Source organism: Felis catus, chromosome D3 (genome assembly GCF_018350175.1).
Source record: "Felis catus isolate Fca126 chromosome D3, F.catus_Fca126_mat1.0, whole genome shotgun sequence".
NCBI classification, from domain to species: domain Eukaryota; kingdom Metazoa; phylum Chordata; class Mammalia; order Carnivora; family Felidae; genus Felis; species Felis catus.
In genome coordinates, this window is record NC_058379.1 from 41,930,801 (window position 1) to 41,951,868 (window position 21,068).

General features: G+C 35.8%; 1 protein-coding gene across 1 annotated transcript in view; it reads left to right on the forward strand.

Annotated features, from left to right (window-relative positions):
* Positions 1-21,068, forward strand: part of METTL4 (methyltransferase 4, N6-adenosine) — a 681,840-nt gene that overhangs the window by 556,801 nt on the left and 103,971 nt on the right. The window contains exons 11-12 of the transcript XR_006587915.1: positions 14,481-14,543; positions 19,090-19,176. The gene's annotated coding sequence lies outside the window, so the exon portion shown is untranslated. The remainder of the gene's footprint in view (positions 1-14,480; positions 14,544-19,089; positions 19,177-21,068) is intronic.

Below are 21,068 nucleotides of genomic sequence, written 5' to 3' on the forward strand. Positions count from 1 at the left end.
GCAAAAATATGCTTCTTCCACTCCATCAACCTTCATTAAGTGAAGCATTTCTACTCACATTCTGTTGGCTTTGACCTAGGCACATGGCCATGCCCAGGTACAAGGGAAGGTAGAAAATGCAGAACTTAACTCCAGGCAGCAGGTAGGGTTTCCTACTATTCTGCCAGTAGAAAGACAAAGACTAGATATGAGAAGATAATTAGCTATCTTTGCCATAACTACCAAAGCCACTGTCATAAGTGCTATTGAGAATTTTTTATCTCAATGTCTGAGGTTTTTTTGTCCTAAATAAAAACAATATATACTTTTTATCAAAAAATATATATTCATTATATAGCACATGGAACAAACAGTCACATAAAAAGAATATTAATTTTTTTCTCTAATTGTACCATTCAGAAGTAACACAATATGTTGGTATATATTTTCATTATTTCATATATATTTATGCACTTATATATCCATCTACATGAACTAATGAATATATATAGCCTATTATAAATATGTACAAACACTGGTAAATGAATGTATATTTGGGCATATTATAATCTTACTTTATACATTTTTTTTACTTATTAACATATCCTCATATCAAGTTATTCTTTGGAAAAGAATTCAAAACTTTTTATTGGTCTATAGTATTTTATTATATCAAAGAGTTACCTTTACTAATTTAAATGATACCCAAATATTCTGTAAATCTATTATACTTGATGTACCTTATGTGATGATGAACATTGTGTTTTTGTTTGCGTCCATTTTGGATTCCTTAGTATCAATTGTTTAGAATTGTTGAGGCAAAGATTTTATATTTTGCCAATTTAATATTATGTGTCACACTTATATATTTGTATTTAGGTAACTTTTATGACTGAGGGTGTTTAGCAAAACTAAACCTAAAACCAAATCTAAATTATACAGTTCCTTATAAAATAAAGGGGTATACACAGGCAGTTTTTTAAAGGGTACTTTAGGGTGTTGGTGTTCATAAGTTTGCTTTAAAAACAACAGCACAGAGAAAAAGATGACGTGTAGCAGACACTTCCGGCATCACTACCTTTCATAAGATGTAAGTGAATCATGAATGCTACTTCTTAATATTTCTTTTTGATGCCAGCATTGAACAGATATTTTCTTTCTTGAGTAAGGAAATACTGACTGTGTTTATGTACACAGAAAATTATCACTTTCCAGTAATGCAACAGAGAGCATGGGAAATTAAGTGTATGACTGTGTAAGGGAAAATGACTCATTTACTGGGCATTGTTCTTAGCATGTGAGAAGACACCATTTTTTTTTTCTGCGTTCAATTCAGGCCTCTGTCATTAGCTTCCGGCTGATTGAGTGGGGCAATGCCAGAGACAAAAACACTTCATTTATAACGAATTCAAACTCTTTCTTAAGATACTTGAAAGCAAGACCAAACTTAGGAAAGTCAGATATTTCAAAGTAGGCTGCTTACAATTGTCTTTGGTATATCTTAATACATCTTCTTAATTAACAATTTGGAGAAAGCTAATCACCCAGGGACACTCAGAATAGTTTAATTGTTCATTGAAGAACTGAAGCCCTGAAGGTCTTTCTAAAAAGAGAATGCTGAATGTGTGTATTTGACTAACAGGGGGTTGAAAGAATTTTTAAAGATGTGGTTGTTAATATGGACAAGGGGAGAAAAGGATCTGCTCAAAAATTATAATTAGAAATCTGCATTTGGGGAGAAATCTTTAAAATTTGCTTAGTATTCCCTTTGCTTAATGTCATCCCAAATGAGCAATTTAATAAATCTTATCCTTGAAAAGTTACTCATTGTTATGGATTTGAATATAGAGCATTTACTCCAGGAATCATCTCTTGATTTTTTTTTTCAAAATTTGAAAGAACTACTTTATAGTAAAACTTCCAGTTGGCCATTTGCATTTAAACACCCAGCGCACTTTCTTTTTCTTAAGACACTACTGAGATTAAAAAAAAGGGCTGTTTATTGAATTCTTATTCTGGATCAAATCCTTCATGTGTGTTGCTTTCAATCTTCACAACAAATATGCAAGGGAGGAATTTTATTACTCTTTTGTTAATGTTTATTTATTTATTTTTGAGAGAGAGAGAGAGAGAGAGAGAGAGAGCGAGCGTGAGCAGGGGTGGAACAGAGAGAGGGGTTGACACAGAATCTGAAGCAAGGTCCGTGCCATCAGTACAGAGCCTGGTGCCGGGCTCGAACCCACAAACCATGAGATCATGGCCTGAGCCAAAACCGAGTCAGACGCTTAACTGACTCAGCTAAACGGGTGCCCCTATTACTCTTTTATTAATAAGGAAACTGAATTTCAGAGAGGATGAAAATTTGTGTCAGGTCTCACAGCTACTAGGTGTCAGAGATAGAAGTAGAATTTAGGGTATTTAGGCCAAAGGCACCAGAATGATTCCCTAAGGAAGGTATTGGCTGTTGGATGGAGAGGATAAAATAAAAGGTACAACAGCATAGAATGACTGTATTAAAAGTACACAAGAATATTAAAAACCAAAAACCAACACCTTCAAAGAATTACTTCTGAGTTTGTTTTTTATTATTTAAAACAAAAATCTAGTGAAAAGGGTAAGTTTCAGAGTCAAATATCAGTCAATATATACACTATTGTGATTGAAAACGACGCCCAGGTTCTTAAATTTCTGGAAACTATATGGTCCTGAGCATTTATCCTGATTTGATCTATCTGTAAAATAGAGAGAAACATGTTTTGAGTTCACTAATGAGATAAGTGGTTAGTTTTCTTCTGAGGGCCTCATTATATGGCAAGGTTTATAGCAGCATCAGCTTACACTTAATGAAGGCTCCACATGTATCAAATGCTAAGTAGATAAGAACTTAGACAATTTAGGTAGGAATACTTTGAGCAAGATGGGAGTATAAATAGCGTTATATTTTCATGTAGGGCTTTTTATTCATTTGTAATGTTTAAATGCTTGCTGGGTATCCATAGTGTAGTGTTTAAGGAGTCTGAAATGTTTAGCTCTTGAGATGCAACATAGCTTAGTGCTTATGATGTCCTGAGCAAGATTTCCTGGGTGAAAATCCTGAAGTACTGAATCACCAGTTGTGTGTTCTTTATGAATAGTTTAACCCCTCCATGCCTCACTGTTTTAACGTTTATTTATTTTTTTACTTTTCATTTTTTATTTTAAGGTTTATTTATTTTGAGAGAGTGCATATGCATGAGTGAGTGGGGGAGGGGCAGAGAGAGAGGAAGAGAGAGAATCCCAAGCAACCTCCACATCCAGCGCAGAGCAGGACATGGTACTTGATCCCACGACCATGACCTCATGACCTGAGCTAAAACCAAGAGTTGGATGCTCAACTGACTGAGCCACCCAGGTTCGCCTCTTATCTTTAAAATGAAGCTATTACCAGTACTTTTTCACAGAGTTCTTAAGAGGATTATATGTGATAATATTTGTAAAGCATTTAGAATACTTAATAATATATAGTGAGTGCTATGTGAGTTTGATACTTGTTTTAGGAAACAATGTATAAAGCTGGGTACATGGGTGAACAGGAACTTTACTCACAATACATAATTCTGAAAATGCAATTCAGCGATTTCTTCAATTTCTTTAGTGTTAAAGAGGTGACATGATGTTTGTGTGGTGGTATGATTGTGTTTAAAAGAAATAATTCAAACACAATTTGGGAGGGATTATAAATCTGTGAGATTATTTGAAATTGATATTCTATCTCAGCTTGTGATTCTTAAATTAAGGAGGAGGTACAGTGAGATTAAAACTTTGACTTTTAGAATATCAAGAGCAAAGAATAGATTCTAAATAATTACAGAGAACATAACAAGGGAATTGAAACTGCATATACTTCTTAACAGGTACATATTGTGCTAGACAACAGGAGGTGAGTTTCAAAAATTCAAAGGAAAATTATTTTAACGTAGAATTCTTTACTTAGTCAAACTTAATCAAGTGTATAATGAGATACCATTTTCAAATAGTCAAAGGCTCAGAAAGCTTACCTACCATACTTCCTAAGCCTTAATTTAGAAGTTATGTAAAGATGGACTAGAGCAAAATGAGGAGTAGACTAAGAAAGAACAACATATGGCAGCTAGGAAACATTTGATCTCACTCAGGAAAGTAATGAAGCACCTTCCTATAATGATAGCTGGGCAGAAGTCTCTGAGGACCATTGGTTCAGGATAAGCAAGAGGATAGAGGACAAGAAGGGAGGAAACTGTGAAGAGGTATTTGAAGAAATTTGGTAATGATCTTGAGAGACTGGATGTGTTAAGGCAAACTATATAAGGAAGAAGGAAAGGCAACTAGGAAAAACTTTTAGAATGTATTCACTACTCTTTTGGTCCAAGGGCAACATTGTGTTTTTTTTCTTTTCCATCACTTGTGTCTTGATTATGTTGCTGACTTCTATATGGTACGTTCATTGAAATAAACCGCTTTAGCTCCTCACTTTTGTGAGGAGTGGGGTGGAGGTGAACTGCTCACATCCTCCTTCACTAAGTCTAGAAGAGTTGCGTTGCCTCTTATTCAAGCTGAGATGGACCAAATTCAATGTGTGGCCACTACTGCAGCAGCCACCTGCCATAAACTTGACTGAACAGAACTGATGGGATAGTGAATATCCTGTGAAGAGGAAGGCAAACTGGTTAGTCTTTTGTTCAGGAAGAACAACCTTTCTAATCCATATTAGGCAACTGCTTTATTGCAAGTGTAGAATCTGTCATCACAATGAACTGAGGCTTTGTTTTAGATATGTGTTTTTCCATGTGCTTGCTTTGGATATGATACTGTACCACATTCTTTCAGTACATACTTCCATTTTCATACTGCCATCTTGTTAGCAGCATGCATTTAAAAATTATAGTTTCATTATATTTTCATTAAGCTAAAAAATTTGGACTAAGTGCATCACTGTATTTGGGCTCTAAATAACGACAAAGTATTTCTTTATAAATAAAAAGAGAGTCATTATATCAAAGAACACATTCAATATGGGATACCAAAAGTGGCACTACATATTGAAATACCTTGAGTTCCAATGATGACTCATTCATTATCAGGCAATCAGTAATATATGATCATTTTGCAATCAGGAAGGTTCAAGAAAGACTTCTAGAAGTGCATAATCTTGGAGTTTTAATTAATGTTTTCCTCATCATTTTTCCATAAGTTATTTTTCCAGGTAATAATAGCTTCTCTCAGAAACTGGCTTCACTCTATATTTCAAACTTCCATAGAAAAATGATATAATAATTCTTATGAACTATACCAACTCTGTCCTTGAGAAGCCATTTTATATGACAGAAAAGCTTCAGGTGATTAGTTCATGAAGAATCAATTAGTTTATCCATTTTCTCCCTTTAAAGGATTTGTATTACTTCTTGTTGCAGCTTTATAATTAATTTATAATTATTTTTAAAGAATCGGGAAGAGATTAATGTTCCAATCTATGTTAAAATGAGTAAGAGATATCTTCTCTGAGAGAATAAACTCTGCCAAACCACCTGATAGTCTCATTACTAGAGAAACCTGATTGCTGACAGAAATAATGATAAACTTATTTACTAAATGATTTTTCATTCACAAAAACAACAGCAATAAAAAACAGAAATAAAAACCATATAGAAATTGAAAGCACACAAGAACAAACATACTATTAACCTACTCCAACAGAAAATCAATAGCAGTGATATATTTAGGTCAGTGGTCTAGCGGTGTAAAGGATAAAGGATAAAATTTAGTTATCATTTAGCCAGGGATAGAAAGAGTAAATTGTTCCACATAATCTTATATTTCTTTTCAGAAACTTTGTTTTTTATGAGAGAAGAATTTCCCTATTTAAAAGGCATTTCTATACATGTATAGCATGCAGTGTTTTTCTGCCTTCTTAAAATAACCTTCTCAAATGCAATTAGTGTGACAGAGACCCAATTAGAGACAAATGAAGTGAAGTGAAGGTCAGAATCTGGAGAACCTGTGATACATGGTTGATGAGATAATAACAAAGATTGGGAAGGATGACATGGCTTTTATGAGCATCAATTTACAGTTCTCTCACTTCCAGAATAGACAGAGATAAATTGTAAGCTGCCTTTAGGACTGACATCACCGACGTTTATCGAATCTACAGTTCATCTGGCCCTGCCATATTCTCACTTCAAGTGGTAGCTCCATTAAATCACATTTTAAGGATCAGGTGGTCACCATTTTCTGATTGAAGTCCAAGTAATTTATACTCTGAAACCTATCAGATTGCCCTCCATTGAAACTTGGCTTTACATTTACCTAGAATCAGCAGTACAATGTTTAAAATATTGTGTCTACCAGCTTATGTCCTAAAATTGTTACTATTAAATACTAAGATTTCTCTAAAGTAAAGTAGTGATATTTTATGGTATTTTATAGAAATTCACATTTTTTCTTTTTTTAATCAAAATGTTAAGATGCTAGTGCTGGAAGTGATTTTAAATCCAAATTAATCTTCTAAATATTTCATATTTAATGAAGTTATAGTTCATGATGTTAGAACTTTTTGAATAAAATAGCTGTTTAATTTTTGCAATATTTTCTTCTTTCTATAATGTACTTGTCCTTTTTTGTCTTGTTTTTAATAGAGCTTTTTTATCCTTATTGCATCAGATACTGTTGGCTTCCTATCAGGCATCCAAATTCCTTCTCTCTTCCTGATGATTAAATGCTGATTTCCCCAACATTAGAGAGAGGCACTCTATTTCTAGGCCATATCTAACCCTTATTAGTTTAGTGATGGTTATCTTACCTCCTTGCCGTTGGTTGGTTTATGAATGGGAATAAGATCTAGTTTGGGCCAACGAGATAAGAAGGGATGTCTTGTGAGAGCTTTCTAGGAAAGATCACCATATAGGATTCAGATATATGCCCAGAGAAGTATTTCTCTCTATGAGGATAGCTATGCAGTAGGCCCAGAGAGCTATAGGTGTAAATTTGAATAAGCAATGGAGGTCGAGAGGGAGGATACTAAGAAAAATGGTTTGAAAGAATTTGGTAAAGTCCTTTAAAGATTGGTTGTTAAGGCAAACAGTAGAAGGAAAAGAGGGCAATTAGAAATTATTTGAAAAATGTATTCTGTGTTTAATGAGCTTAAAGGCATCGAGACATCTCTTTTGAATCACTTCCTTCTTGATTATGTTGTCAACTTCTGTGTCACCCATTCACTGAAATAAATCTCTCTAGCTCCTCACCATTTCTAACTATTCTTTATATTCTTTTAATAAGTGATCTGTTTTTCTGTTCTTGGATATCTGGCTGTCAGGTCAGCTGTGACCATCTGGGTAGTTTCCTGAAGCCTAAGCCAATGCAGGGAAGAGAGCAGCAGCAAGAGAATCACAGGGAGGCCTAGGTAAGCCCTGTGCCCTGCCCTGGGTCTGCTTTAGGTTTGTTGTTATGTGAGGTAAACAGTCATCTTCTCATTTGTTCCAATTTGAGTCTGGGCGTTTTGCTAATTTTGGCTAAAGGGCCCATTCACAAAAGCAAACCCTCATTGAACTTTACAGACTATGTTAATGTGCTATGTGGATGGGAGAGAAGTAAAATCATAAAGACAATCATGTGAGACTCACCTTTATCCCTGTTTCTCCAACTCTTTAGGCTAATTGAAAATAGGGATCATCTGGCTTTTTCTGAGACCCTCCCCTCAAGATAAATACACTTGTTTTGTGATAAATATACTTGTTTTAAGATGATTCCATGTTTCAAGTACCAGCTATACACTAATATTTTCTAAATCGACTGTTCCAGCCTCAAACTCTCGCCTGAACTCTAGACTTCTGTCTTCTGGAATCACATGATTCCTTGACATCTCTACTTGGGTTTCTTTTTTTTTTTTTTTTCTTTTTTTTAAAATTTTTTTTTTCAACGTTTATTTATTTTTGGGACAGAGAGAGACAGAGCATGAACGGGGGAGGGGCAGAGAGAGAGGGAGACGTAGAATCGGAAACAGGCTCCAGGCTCCGAGCCATCAGCCCAGAGCCTGACGCGGGGCTCGAACTCCCGGAACGAGAGATCGTGACCTGGCTGAAGTCGGACGCTTAACCGACTGCGCCACCCAGGCGCCCCATCTACTTGGGTTTCTAAGAGACAGCTCAAATTTAAGAAGTTCAGAAACCAAACTCTGACTCCCTTACCCCTCATAGAAATTTGTTCTGTCCATAATGTTCTTGCCTAATGCCAACTGTTTCCCTTCAGTCTAAAAACCTTTGAGCCATCTTTGACTGATATACTTTCCTCATACCCCATACCTGATCCATCAATGTGTCCTGTTGCCTCTATCTTAAAAATATTCTTATAACCAGATTCCTTCTAACGACTGTATGCTACTGTTCTTGACCCCACTCACATTCTGGTAAGTCCAGATTGGCCCCACTCTCCATCCTGCTGTCTATTACCTTTCCCTTCTCATGCATCCTAACCTTGTAGCAATTCTTGGGGCTTGAAAAGGCAGGGACATTTCCACCTCCGGGACATTTTGTACACTGTTCCTTTTGCCTGTAGCTGTCTGCCCTCCCACCACGTAGCCACCCTTTTGGGTCACTTCCTTGAGGCTTTTGCACAAATGTCAATGAAGAGTGAGGCTTTCCCTGAGGTTTTTCCTTTTCCTCTATTTTTGAAATTACATTTTCTCTTTGTCCTCAGACTCTTTTTGTGTCTTTATGATTTTACTTCTAAACACTTATCACGATCTTGCATACTATATATTTTAGATGTATTGCTTTACCTTCTGTTTCCTTCTCTAGAATATAAATTCCATGAGGGTAGGGAGTTTTGGTTTTTGTTTTCTGTTTTTGGATATCACTGTATCTCCACTGACACACTATAGGCACTCAATAAATATGTGTTTAATTAGGAAACAATCTCACCTCTAGGCAGTAACTAACCTGATAAGTGAGTTTTTGCTAGTAGTTGTCATTGGTAACATAGTAAGATTTTAATATGAGATATGTCGTAATATGCCTAAATATTTAATTTAAATACAGGCACTTGAAGTCAATATCTTAACAAAAATCAATGATTTTACTAGTGTATATTTCATTAGTTAAGAGAAAATGAGCCTCACCTTAAACTTTTGTAGTTGATAGCATTATTTCAGTTGTAAGTAATAGAAACCCAATTCAAATTAAATTATATAAAACTATTAGCTCACTTAATGGAAATGTCTAGGTATAGGGTTTTGGTTAGGGTTCTTATAATCTTGGCTTCATTTTTATTTCCCAGGGGTCTCTTGCCTAAATCTTCCTCCATAGAGTGACTTCTTCCTCAGGCTGGTAAAATGTCTGTAGATATTATGGCTTCATATCCATGCATGGCAGTGTTGAGGAAAAGGAAGGTGAAGTTGTCTTAGAAAAATTCTTAGGAGAGACAGAAGGAATTTTGCCAGCAGTTCCCAGAAAATCACTCCTCATGTACCACTTGTTCAGTGAAAGTCACATACTCATCCTGAATAAATTATTGGCAAGAGATTTGGGATTATATTTAGCTATTAAGTCCTCTCCAAGAGCTGGAGGAAAGGAGGGCTCTTCTGAGGCACATGGGATTTCTGGGAAAAGGGGAGGGCTTAAGAGCTCAGGTAATTTTAGTTTTATGAGGAAGGAAGTAGTGGGGAGACAACCAAATGTCAGCTGTACTTTTTTTGTATCTTATGGACCATTTATTACTATTTTTCCAGCTTTAGAAACACGTTTATGATCTTTAAGATAATAGCTATAAAGTATTCTCATCTTTAGATGTCCTCTGAAATTCATCTAAATTGCTGCTATGGGTAAAGAATTTAATTGTTTTTCCCCTAAATGAACTGAACTCAATGTCACCTAGAGAGAAAAAACCTTAATTTTTATTTTTTCAAGTGCTTTGAATTATGTACCTAGTGCTATATGAAGTGTGAAATGAATTCATTAGTTCTGAAAATTATACTTGGATTATTATATATGCTAGTGATATGTTTTCATTTTATTATAATGACAAATGCATTTAAGGTTATAAAATGAAAATGAGATAAATGTGTATCTTTTCATCCTGAAAATTATATTATGCTTTTTAAAAAAGAGTATATTGAAAATATGTATTAGGATCAGTTTAAGGACTATTGACATAAAATAACACAAATCTGTCATTTGCATCCAAAAATGTAGGACATAAAAAGAATTCTTAGAGAATTTTAGAGCATGTGATTTGGGTTCTCATTGTAAATCTAAAACCAGACCCAGGTTTCATGGGAATTTTCCAGGTATTTATGAATCATTTAAAGTCCCATGGTCTTCAATTCAGCATTATTTGATTATGTCTGCACATAAATTTGACAAGGTGTGTTCTTCTTGTTTCATACAGCAAGACCTAGAAAATTGGTCTTTGGGGAAAGAATTCTTCCTGACCACATTGTCTATGGCTAAAGCTGTGACAAGACCATTATCATACCACTCATTGGGATCATCAGAAGTAAAATTGTAAGGCACTTTCAATGTAAGAGGGTGGAATGTTGTCAAAATAGAGCAGAATCATTCTCTCTGGAGCTCTCTCTGGAAAAGGGATTTGCATATCCCACAAATCCTATCTTCAGTTTATTGGTGAGCTATCCTCCTCTGTGCTAGATTTCTCTACAGAGAGTCAAATCTTTACAGAAGGGAAGCAGAAGTTAGCTATCTTCAGTACACTAGAAGACTGCTTTGTGAGATTTATGTCTGTAAAATCTGAGAATGAAACTTTTGCCTTTTCTTTCTCCTCCTCCTCGTCCTTCCCCTTCCCCTTCCCCTTCCCCTTCCCCTTCTCCCTCCTCCTCATCCTTTTTTTGAGGCTACTCTGAAATATTAGACTAGAGTGGATTGAGAATGATTCTGCCATTCAAAAGAAGAGTTACTTCAAGTCTAAAACCCATTTTGGAAATGAGCCTGACCCTCTAGCTTATTATAAGAGAAAGAAAGTCTTGCACTCTAAACTGAATGCTCATAAAATCATGTGTTTATATTAAAAGGAGCATTGTTTTGGAAATAGTCTAAGAAAATAGATTTCATTTGCCCTATCAACGACCACCTGTTGTGTCTCCTAAGAATTCTTATTGAGAGGTTTTGGAAGATTGATGCACAATTAATTGTGAAAGTTAAATTTTTGAAGAAAGCCATCTCCTGTATCTTGTGGTATAGGGGGTTGTTTGCATGGGCTGCTCAGCAGTCATTCCATAATGTTTTGTTGGAAGAAATGACTGAATTAAATATGATGAATAGATTGAATCGTACAAGGTACAAGATAACATCATTCTAATAATTCAAATCAGTTGATGCAAGAAGGGGGCTTTCTGTTACTCTTCAAGAGAACTTTGGCCTGTGGTACCACTGGATTGTTTAAGTATCAGGAAATTATCTTGTCAGTCAGTGGAGGATCTTTGTAGGAATGAATGCAGGGAAAATCCTTGCCTGATTAGGCCATAGTTTATCTTTACATGGGATTGCCAAATACCTCATGTTCAGCTTTATGAAAGTAAATTAAAAGGATATATATATGCCTCATAAACAAATAAATTGATATCATAATAATATTTTAAAGTTTGCCAGTTTTTGAGTCTGTTGACCTTTTCATCCTTGTCTTGTTCAGAACATATTTTGATACTCATTAATTGCAAAGAGACTGATATTTTAAGATATTTAGAGGTATCAACAATTAAAAGAATCTTACAAATCTTGTAGTTCTTATTAAATGTAATATTCCCTCCCATCAGTAATGTAGATACTATCTATAATACTTGTAGCCTTCCTTATGCCTAATATGGGACCCAGAGCTGGCATTGCCTTTTGGTGGATTAAAAAGCAAATGGTAGAAAGGTTTTGATCCAAACCTCCCTGAAGAATAGTGAGATACTTTTAAAGTAAAATATTGGGGAGATTCCCCATGGCAGGATTGTGAATCAGTAAGGAAATGTATTTATGTCTTTCATTTGCCTTATTTGGAATACAAAAAGAAAAGTTATTTCTACATATGTTTATATGAGGTGTGTCTCCAAACACCAAGCCTATACGATTCCTAAATGAAAGGTAATTCAAGTAGGTGATATGTATATGATGTTCAATATTTCCCAAGTTAAACAGTGACTTAGGTCTATGTAATCTATTAGTTTCATGTGTTCCTGTGGTAAGAAGAAAAGGCAAATAAAATAACAAAAGGCAATAAAATTATAGGAAAGGATAAAGAGGATAAGAAAAATTATGATGATTAATGAAATTAAACATGAAATGAAAATAGTAGGGGATGTGTGATGATTAAAATAGCCAGACTTACATAAGAGCCAGACAGGTGGACACTAGGATGTAACTGTTGTGAAGGCAGAGATTATATTCCTTTAGGTTGCCATTACATCCTTGGCAATTAAACACATACTTATGAGAGGAAAGAATGATATCATAGAATAAAATCCAAATGGATTAAAAGGGAAATAGTTAATGTAATGTCTTTATGTAAATGCATATCAACTTTTTTTTTTAAATCACCCTTCACTCCCAACCAATGAGCCTTCTTAGCATTTTTTTCTATTTGTCACCACTCTCCATAAAATTTTAAAAGGGTCATATACTGTGATCCTTTGCAGGACCACAAACAACTGTCACAACTAAGAATTTTTTTTTATCTCCCAAAGCCAATTTTTGACCCTTAGTGGAGATTAAAATTTCATTACAATTCTATTCCATTAAAAATGCATGCTTTATGGAATTGTGTTTTATTATGAATATTGTTTAAAAGTCAGATTAGGCTTGAATCTGCTTCTTAACATGTGGGGAAGTTACTCAACCTCTCTGAATCCCAGGATAATAATATCTACTGTGGAAGTTTGTTGTCAATGTAAAAATGCCTGCCACTCTGGCATATGAATTGACATTTCATAGGTCATAGTTCTCTTACACACTGCGGTATTTTTAAGAAAGTAGTGAAAACGTTTGGCAGATATGCCAATAAGTAATGTTCTCTAAAATATGGTACTTCCTGAGAAGACCTCTAAAGCGTACATTTTAATACCCATGAGCTGAAGAGCTTAAACAAAACCTTTGGGTTCCTGCCTTTTGCCTTTTCTCTGACCTTAATCTCAGTCTAAAGTGATGCCTGATATGGGTCCAAAGTGAAACAGCTAAATATCCCCTTTCTTTCAATATTGAACTGAAGCCTAATATGTAAAACAGATTAGAGCTCAGTGACTGTGACTGAATCTGGTCGAAGAGTCCCACTTACCACTGCACATGGCAAAGCTAGTCCTCAAGATCCTTCTCTGGAATCCCTGGGGCTCTATGAACAAACTGGAAAATGATTATGTTGTGTGATCCTTCCTAGTCTTAAGGTTTGAACACACTGATTCATGTACAGTTTGTATGTTGGGTTGAATTTCTAGTTGCCTCCATGTTGCTGTTTTTTAACACAGTTGATATGTTTAGAAACAAATGAGAAATCAGTGTTTGGTTTACTTTGTAAACATAGAAATTAACGTGTTGGGTTTTTTTCTTTTTTTTTTGTCATGGATTAAATTAAAAGCTTTCTCTCTCTTTCTAATAAAACTGGGAGAATTTGATTATTTTTTCCATTCTCACATGGATAGCCGCAGAAAAAATCATATGGGGTGAAAATTGCAAGACAATGTAGGTGGAATAGATGTTGACATTGAGCTTGCTGGTGATAGGAGAGACATGTAGCATTATGATACTCTCTTACTGGTACTTATTTTGCATCTTTCACTACGTGTTTTGCGTATGTTTAGTATACATTTGTTTGTGAAACTACCGCATAGTGAATATTATCTAGGAAAGCATCTTAGCCATGATGTATGGTAGAAAACAATCTTTACAACTAGTGATAAGATTATGCCAAGATTATTCTTCATTAAGAATAATGTAGGGGCGCCTGGGTGGCGCAGTCGGTTAAGCGTCCGACTTCAGCCAGGTCACGATCTCGCGGTCCGTGAGTTCGAGCCCCGCGTCGGGCTCTGGTCTGATGGCTCAGAGCCTGGAGCCTGTTTCCGATTCTGTGTCTCCCTCTCTCTCTGCCCCTCCCCCGTTCATGCTCTGTCTCTCTCTGTCCCAAAAATAAATAAATGTTGAAAAAAAAAAAAAAAAGAATAATGTAATAAGTGAAAGGCCTCACAAATGATTTCTTTCTTTATTGTTTCAAAGTATTATTCACTCCAAGGCTTCCATGGATCTTTTAGGAAACTAATTCTAATAATAGTTGAATGGGTTTTCACAGGAGTAGCGAATAGCAGTAAATTTTATATAGGCATATAATTACATTAAAGATTTATAAAACTGTTATAGAAAACAGACACTTGGCTAAATGCAGAACACTTTGAATAATTAACAGTGCATGAGTAATGGCCTCAGATATATAGACATTACAAAGGTGAAGAGAGCTTGTTGTTGAAACACTTTTATTAGTATAAACAACAGTCTTTTTCTTACCCACAGATGTGCCAAGTGTAAGCATGAGCCAATGCATCACTGTCTTTCTTGAAGAAAAATTTGTTGTTGGTAAGTAACAATTTCTATCCAGTTTCCAACTTGTGAAATAAAATTTCTTGAATTCTACAAAATTTTTCCTTTTCTGCTATGTGAATCTTTTCATTTTTGTTGAGGTTTTGTAATCTGAAAAACACAAAACATGTTTCTTTTAACATTATCAAGATGAAGAATGACTTCCATTATTCTAAAATGATGTGCTTCCTTTCACAACAACCATGATAACAAGACATGCCACTTGACTTTTAGGGAGATGAATATTCTTCCTTTGACATCAAAGATAGAGAGATAAACTGGCAAAAAAACATCTCTACTTTCTCTTTGCTCACTGCCCCTTGAATAGAAAGTGTGTGTGTGTGTGTGCACGCGTGTGTGTGTTTTCAAGATGTTGCTGAGAAACTCTTTTTGCTAGTTAGGAGCTTTCTGCAAATCAAGGTGCCATTAGAAAGACAGTGCCAAAATCTAGCAATCTGACATTCAGTAGACTAACCAATAAAATAATTTGAAATTAGTATTAGTGGGGGTGCCTGAGTGGCTCAGTCGGTTAAGCTTCTGACTCTTGATTTCAGCTCAGGTAATGATCTCATGGTTTGTGAGTTTGAGCCCTGCATTGGGCTCTGTGCTGACAGCGTGGAGCTTGCTTGGGATTCTCTCTCTCCGCTCCTTCCCTGCTTGCATTCTCTCTGTCTCTCTCAAAATAAACATTAAAAAAAAATTTTTTTTAATTAGCATTGACATCTTGACTCTCTTCTGTGCTATATCTTCATGAATGCTCAGCACTTTATTTTATTTTATTTTTAATGTTTATTTTTGAGAGAGAGAGAGAGAGAGAGAGAGAGAGAGAGAGAGAGAGAATGAGTGGGGGAGGGGCAGAGAGAGAGAGGGAGATGCAGAATTTGAAGCAGGCTCCAGGCTCTAGGCTGTCAGTGCAGATCCTGATATGGTGCTCAAACTCACAAACCATGAGATCATGACCTGAGCCAAAGTCCGACAGTTAACCGACTGAGCCACCCAGGTGCCCCTATATTCATTTTAAATAGTAGATTTTAAATAGATATGTTAATGGTGAAAGAGAGAATCAAGATCTAGGTAACAATGATGCTATGTCTCCAAATAGGCTGACAGTAAATGGAGACAGATGTTCTTGGGGTGGAAGAGGGGGCTGCTAATTACTATTCATAAGTATTTGGTATATGATCAGTTTGTAAAATACTTTTCCATTATTGCGTGTTACATTGTAAATCCAGATTCCTAAACAAGAATGGAGAATAGAGAAACGTATAGACTTTTATACGAAGAAGCTTTTCTAGGAAAATATCTCAAAATCAAGAAAAGTGTAAACTTCCACATATACTTGAATGGAAGCACAAGTTCCATTTTATTTATTTTTTAAATGTTTATGTATTTATTGAGAGAGAGACAGAGAGGGAGACAGAGAGAGAGAGAGAGAGAGAGAGAGAGAGAGAGAGAGCGAGCGCCTGTGTGGAAGGGGCAGAGAAAGGGAGAGAGAGAATCCTAAGCAGGCTCCACACTGTCAGCACAGAGCCTGACATGCGGGCTCAGTCTCACAGATTATGAGATCATGACCTGATCCGAAACCAAGAGTCAGATGCTTAATTGACTAAGCCATCCAGGCACCCCACAAGTTCCATTCTAGTGGATTCTTTAGATTGATGACTTTAAGTCTGGAATGAAGATAAAAATGGGGAAAACGATACCTATCCCTAGCTGTTCTTACTTTTGTCACATTGGTAATTTGGGATATTCAATGTAAATCCTCCAGTATTTTTTTATTGAATTTGGGATCAGAGGGGTGGGAAGTCCAGACATTTAAGGTCACTGTAACGCAACAAAGATCTGGGAAATAGCCAGTTTCCTACATGGCACTAGGTTGCTATGGCACTAGTTTGGACACAGGCCAAGAATGGATACCTGGAGGAGACAAAAACAGCTGCTATCTGATGAGCTGGGATGGGATGACCCTGAGAGGGCAGAGAGAACAACATATGGGCACAGTGCAACATAACCCCAAACAAAGTAAAACAGGGAAATAATAGCTTCTAACAGAAAAACAAGATGTGTGCCTCTGACACAAGCCAAGTGGCTTTTGGAGACTCTGACTTCATCCAGAATAAAGAACCACATTCTTTATAAACCTCATCTTGAAAACTAGCTGTAGATAAATTAGTACATAATAAATCCAGAGCAAGGAGAAATTATGGGGTTTGGTGATGTTATCCTGTGTACCTTCTGGCAGTCTTAGAGAAGTTCATTTCTGGAGTCTTTGAGGAGATTCATATCAACTAATATAAAAAGCAAACTAGTAGCATGTTGTATTTATTGTGAACTAGTGCAGGCAGCTGATTCATGAATAAGACATCAGGCTGGGAGTCACAAACTTGGTTGTACTTCTTCCATTACCTTGCAGGTAGGCCTGGGGTGACCACGTTACCATGACCATCATCATCATTGCCCCCATGAGTTGAAAATAGGTGTGTCAGTCTCTGCTCTAACACTTGAAACATAATATCTCATTTAACTCTTGCAAGTGATTTATTTGGTAGTTACTGTTATAATCTCCATCATATAAAGGAAGAAACACACCCAGAGAGATTAAATACTTGCTCCACTTTATTTAGCCACTAAACTGAGTAAGCATTTAATTGTGGGACTTCAAAAGCATTAATCACTGTATTATACTCTCACATTGTTGCCTTCTGTGAGTTTCAGTTTATTTTTCTCTTAAACTAGGAAACTGTTCTAGACAGTCTCTAAATAGCTCCTCTCAAATCCTAATTCTGACCCTTAAATTACTTCTGGCTCCCCCAATACTACCCCACAACAGCCCTGAGGATATCTCCAACTCTGGAGGTGACCATCATCCTTCCTCCTTCCTCCCCACTCTTTTTATAGGAGATATTTTTATTTCTTTTATATTGTTTTTAGTGCCCACATATGTAGGACTTGTTGTAATTCATGTGACCACCTCCCCACCTCCAAGGAGGCCAAAATGAGATTACAAGATTTAAATTGTGTTAGCTCAGATCCTGGGAGCAAGTTGGATTCCTTGGAGGTTGTTAAAGCTCATGTGCTAACCCAGAGGTCCAGACCAGGAAGATGATGTCCCTGCCCTTGCCTGATTTGCAGCCGGGAGAAGGTGGAGCAGTGATTCATGATAATATTTGTAATGAAACTAATACATTGAATGAGCAAGTTATTCAGGTACAGTGAGCTGAAGTCAAGGAAACAATTTTATATTAAAGTGGTAAATGTAGAGATCAGCAAGAATATTCAGAAAAATCTAGACTAAGGAATTGGTTTTATAGTTTTACCTGCTTAGAGTAGCTGCCTTCACAGCACAAATGTCTTGAATATTACTTTGACCCAATGTCATTTTTGCTGTGTAGACTTGACATGGGGAGTCTGGACAGTGTCATTTGTGTAGCTAATATGTGGTTATGCTATGAAACGATGGCTTGGGAAATCTCTTAAATTTAACTGTCCTTAAAACATATGGTACTATGTAATTTCATGATATTAGATATTGAAAAATACAGATGTGATAGTCTGTAAAATTTGCGTGGGAATAATGAACACAAATAATTATAAAATAAGGTTTCTTAGTTATTGGATTAGACTCCAAATTGAAGATTGATTTCACCAGTAACTTATAATGGTCTTTACTAATCAGATAAGATCGCTGAGAAGTGGGATCAGATACTCCAGTTTAAAATCTACAGTGCTATCTGATAGAAAGTTCTGTGATCATGTACACTTTCTATATCCTGGCCACATGTGGCTATTGAGCACTTGATTTGTGGTTAGTGTGATTAGAACTGAATTTGAAATTTAATTTTAATTACTTTAAATTTAAATAGCCACATTTAAATAACCTACTGGTAATTGTATTATACAGCACAGAATTAGAAGCTCATCCTAGATCTATTTCTGAATTATACTTTGGCTTCAAGTTGAGACAATTCATTATTTTATTATAGATATTATCCCATGGATAATATGAACAACAATCCTTAAAACAAATGAAAAGGGAGCATAAAACCTTTATGTGTCCAAGACTTAATAGCCTCATGCCAAAATAGTGAGTCTATTTGTTTACCTTCACGGTGGTCTTGGAAAGTCCATCTGTTCTCTGGAAAAAGCGTGTGGTTAAAAGACTTGGCTAACAAAACATTTCATACTTCAACTGCTTGTGTTATGTCAAACTCAGAACTTTTTTTGGAAAATTATAATTTATTTCAAGAGAGAAGTAGAGTAGTATTCTTGAAAATATTAGGTATTTAGAAAAATAACTCAGGCACTGTGGCTTCTGTGGCTAAGTTCTCAACTACTAGCCTATAGTACTTTTCATTTCATTGTGGCTGACTACTATTCTCTTTTACCCTCTTTCCTTCAAGCTCCTCCATCCTTGAGTTCTTCAAGTAGAGAATGAAGGCAATATGGCTAAATATTCTCATTCTTGCACTGACGATCCATTTACCATGTAGGTGACCTTGAATATGCATATTTCTACCTTTTTTATTTTTTATTTTTTATATAGGACAATTAGGATGTACTTGGAGGTATCCTTGTTGCCAAGATGCCAGAGAGGATGTACTTGGGACTGCTCTGTCTAGAGTGCTGCAAGGTAAGGATATCACTATGTCTTCTTGAGGTGAATTAACCTGAACTGCTATCAAAGAGGTAGGTACATAAGCTGTAGGAACCACCAGTGTCATGACTCAGCTGAGATGGTCTTGACCATGTTTAGTGTCTAGGTTCCATAGGCCAGAAAAAGCACATAACTATGGTTCTGCATAATGGCAACCTGCCCACAATGTCAGGGAAGCTTCTGGAAAATTTCAGAGTTCATGATCACCAGCATCTCGAGATTGAAGGTTTACTCAGTGAACCATTTTATATGCCTTGTTCATAGTAGTCTGAGCTCACAGGCAGGAGTAGTTGAATGATAAGTCAGAAGAAAAATGCTCCCTCTGTTATTTCTTAAAAATAATTGGACTTAAAAATATCATATTAAAGTGATTCTAGTACCAAATGTTAATTACACATTTAATTAGAATGCACAATTAGAATAAGGTAAGTTAGGCAACATATTCATGAATGGTTTAGAGTTATTGAATGCCTGGGATTCTGGAGGCATTGGGAATTTGCTGCTGTGTGGATGTGTGCATGACATTTGTGATATGTCTCTCCTTGTTTCTCATCATTAATGCATCTAGAACAACAACCATGGGGTATTTAGTAACATCTTTATCACTTTATTGCTCTATTTATGTTACTGACTATCCCACTAGAATGTGAAACTTATCTTATTCATGATGCTTTCCTAGGCCCAGGTGTGTTGTATGTCACAAAGGTTTGAATGAATGACCGAAAGGGTAGTAGGAGGATTAGGCAGAATATTACCAATATTTCTGATATTAATAGGGATTTTCAGTGGAGATAACTGGGGACTATAATAACAAAGCTGAAATTCCATAAAAATAATTTTTGGAGCATTTATACTCCAATTTTTTATACTATTTAAAGAGGTGAACCTAATGCCCCCCAATACCTCCTCTGCTTTCATTGTTTTGACTAAAGGATGAGGGTTTTTTTGACAACTTATAACACTCTTTATAATGACAAATATGTCATAAAAATAAAAATGTGTGCATAATCATTGTGATGATAATCTATAGATTCTACTGGATGGTCTGTTGGAGAATAGACATCTTATTTTGTGCTAAAGTCCCAGCCTGGTTTCTTCCTTTCCAAACCTTATTCCTTTCCTTGTTCTACTACACGGTGCAGAATCTCCAGTTCACTACTGAAAATAAATGCTGATGGTATGCATCCTTAGCTGGTTCAAAATTGTAAAGGAAATTTGTTCAATGTCATATGTTTAAGATGAGCCATATGTTTAAGGGGCGCCTGAGTGGCTTAATTGATTAAGTATTCTACTCTTAATTTCAGCCCAGGTCATGATCTTATGGTGTGTGAGTTCGAGCCACGCGTTGGGCTGTGTGCTGACAGTGGGGCTCTGTGCTGCTTAGGGGTCTCTCTCTCTCTCTCTCTCTCTCTCTCTCTCTCTCTGTCTCTCAAGTAAATAAACTTAAAAAAAGTTTAGGAAAAAAGATAATGTTTGCTGAAGTTTGCTATGCAAATTTCCTTCTATTCTTAATTTTTTTTAATATTGTGAACTGATATTGAATTTTATAGGATGCATTTCTTGCATCTGTTGAGATTGTAATTGACTTTTTAATCTGTAATTGCTTATTTGTTGATTTTCTTATGCTAAACCAGCTTTGCATTTCTAGTGACCTTAAGTTACTTGTGCTCTATTTGATATTTTTTTATATGGTGCTGCAGTCAATTTCCTGGTAGTTATACTGATATGTTTTTGGCCAAATAAAAGTATGGTTTGAAAATTCACATGTAAGAAAAATCCCTAGTTTTTTAATAATTTTTTTTTATTGATTTCCAACTTAATTGCTTTGTAATGGTATCTATTGTTAATGTGTTGACAATTGCTTTCTG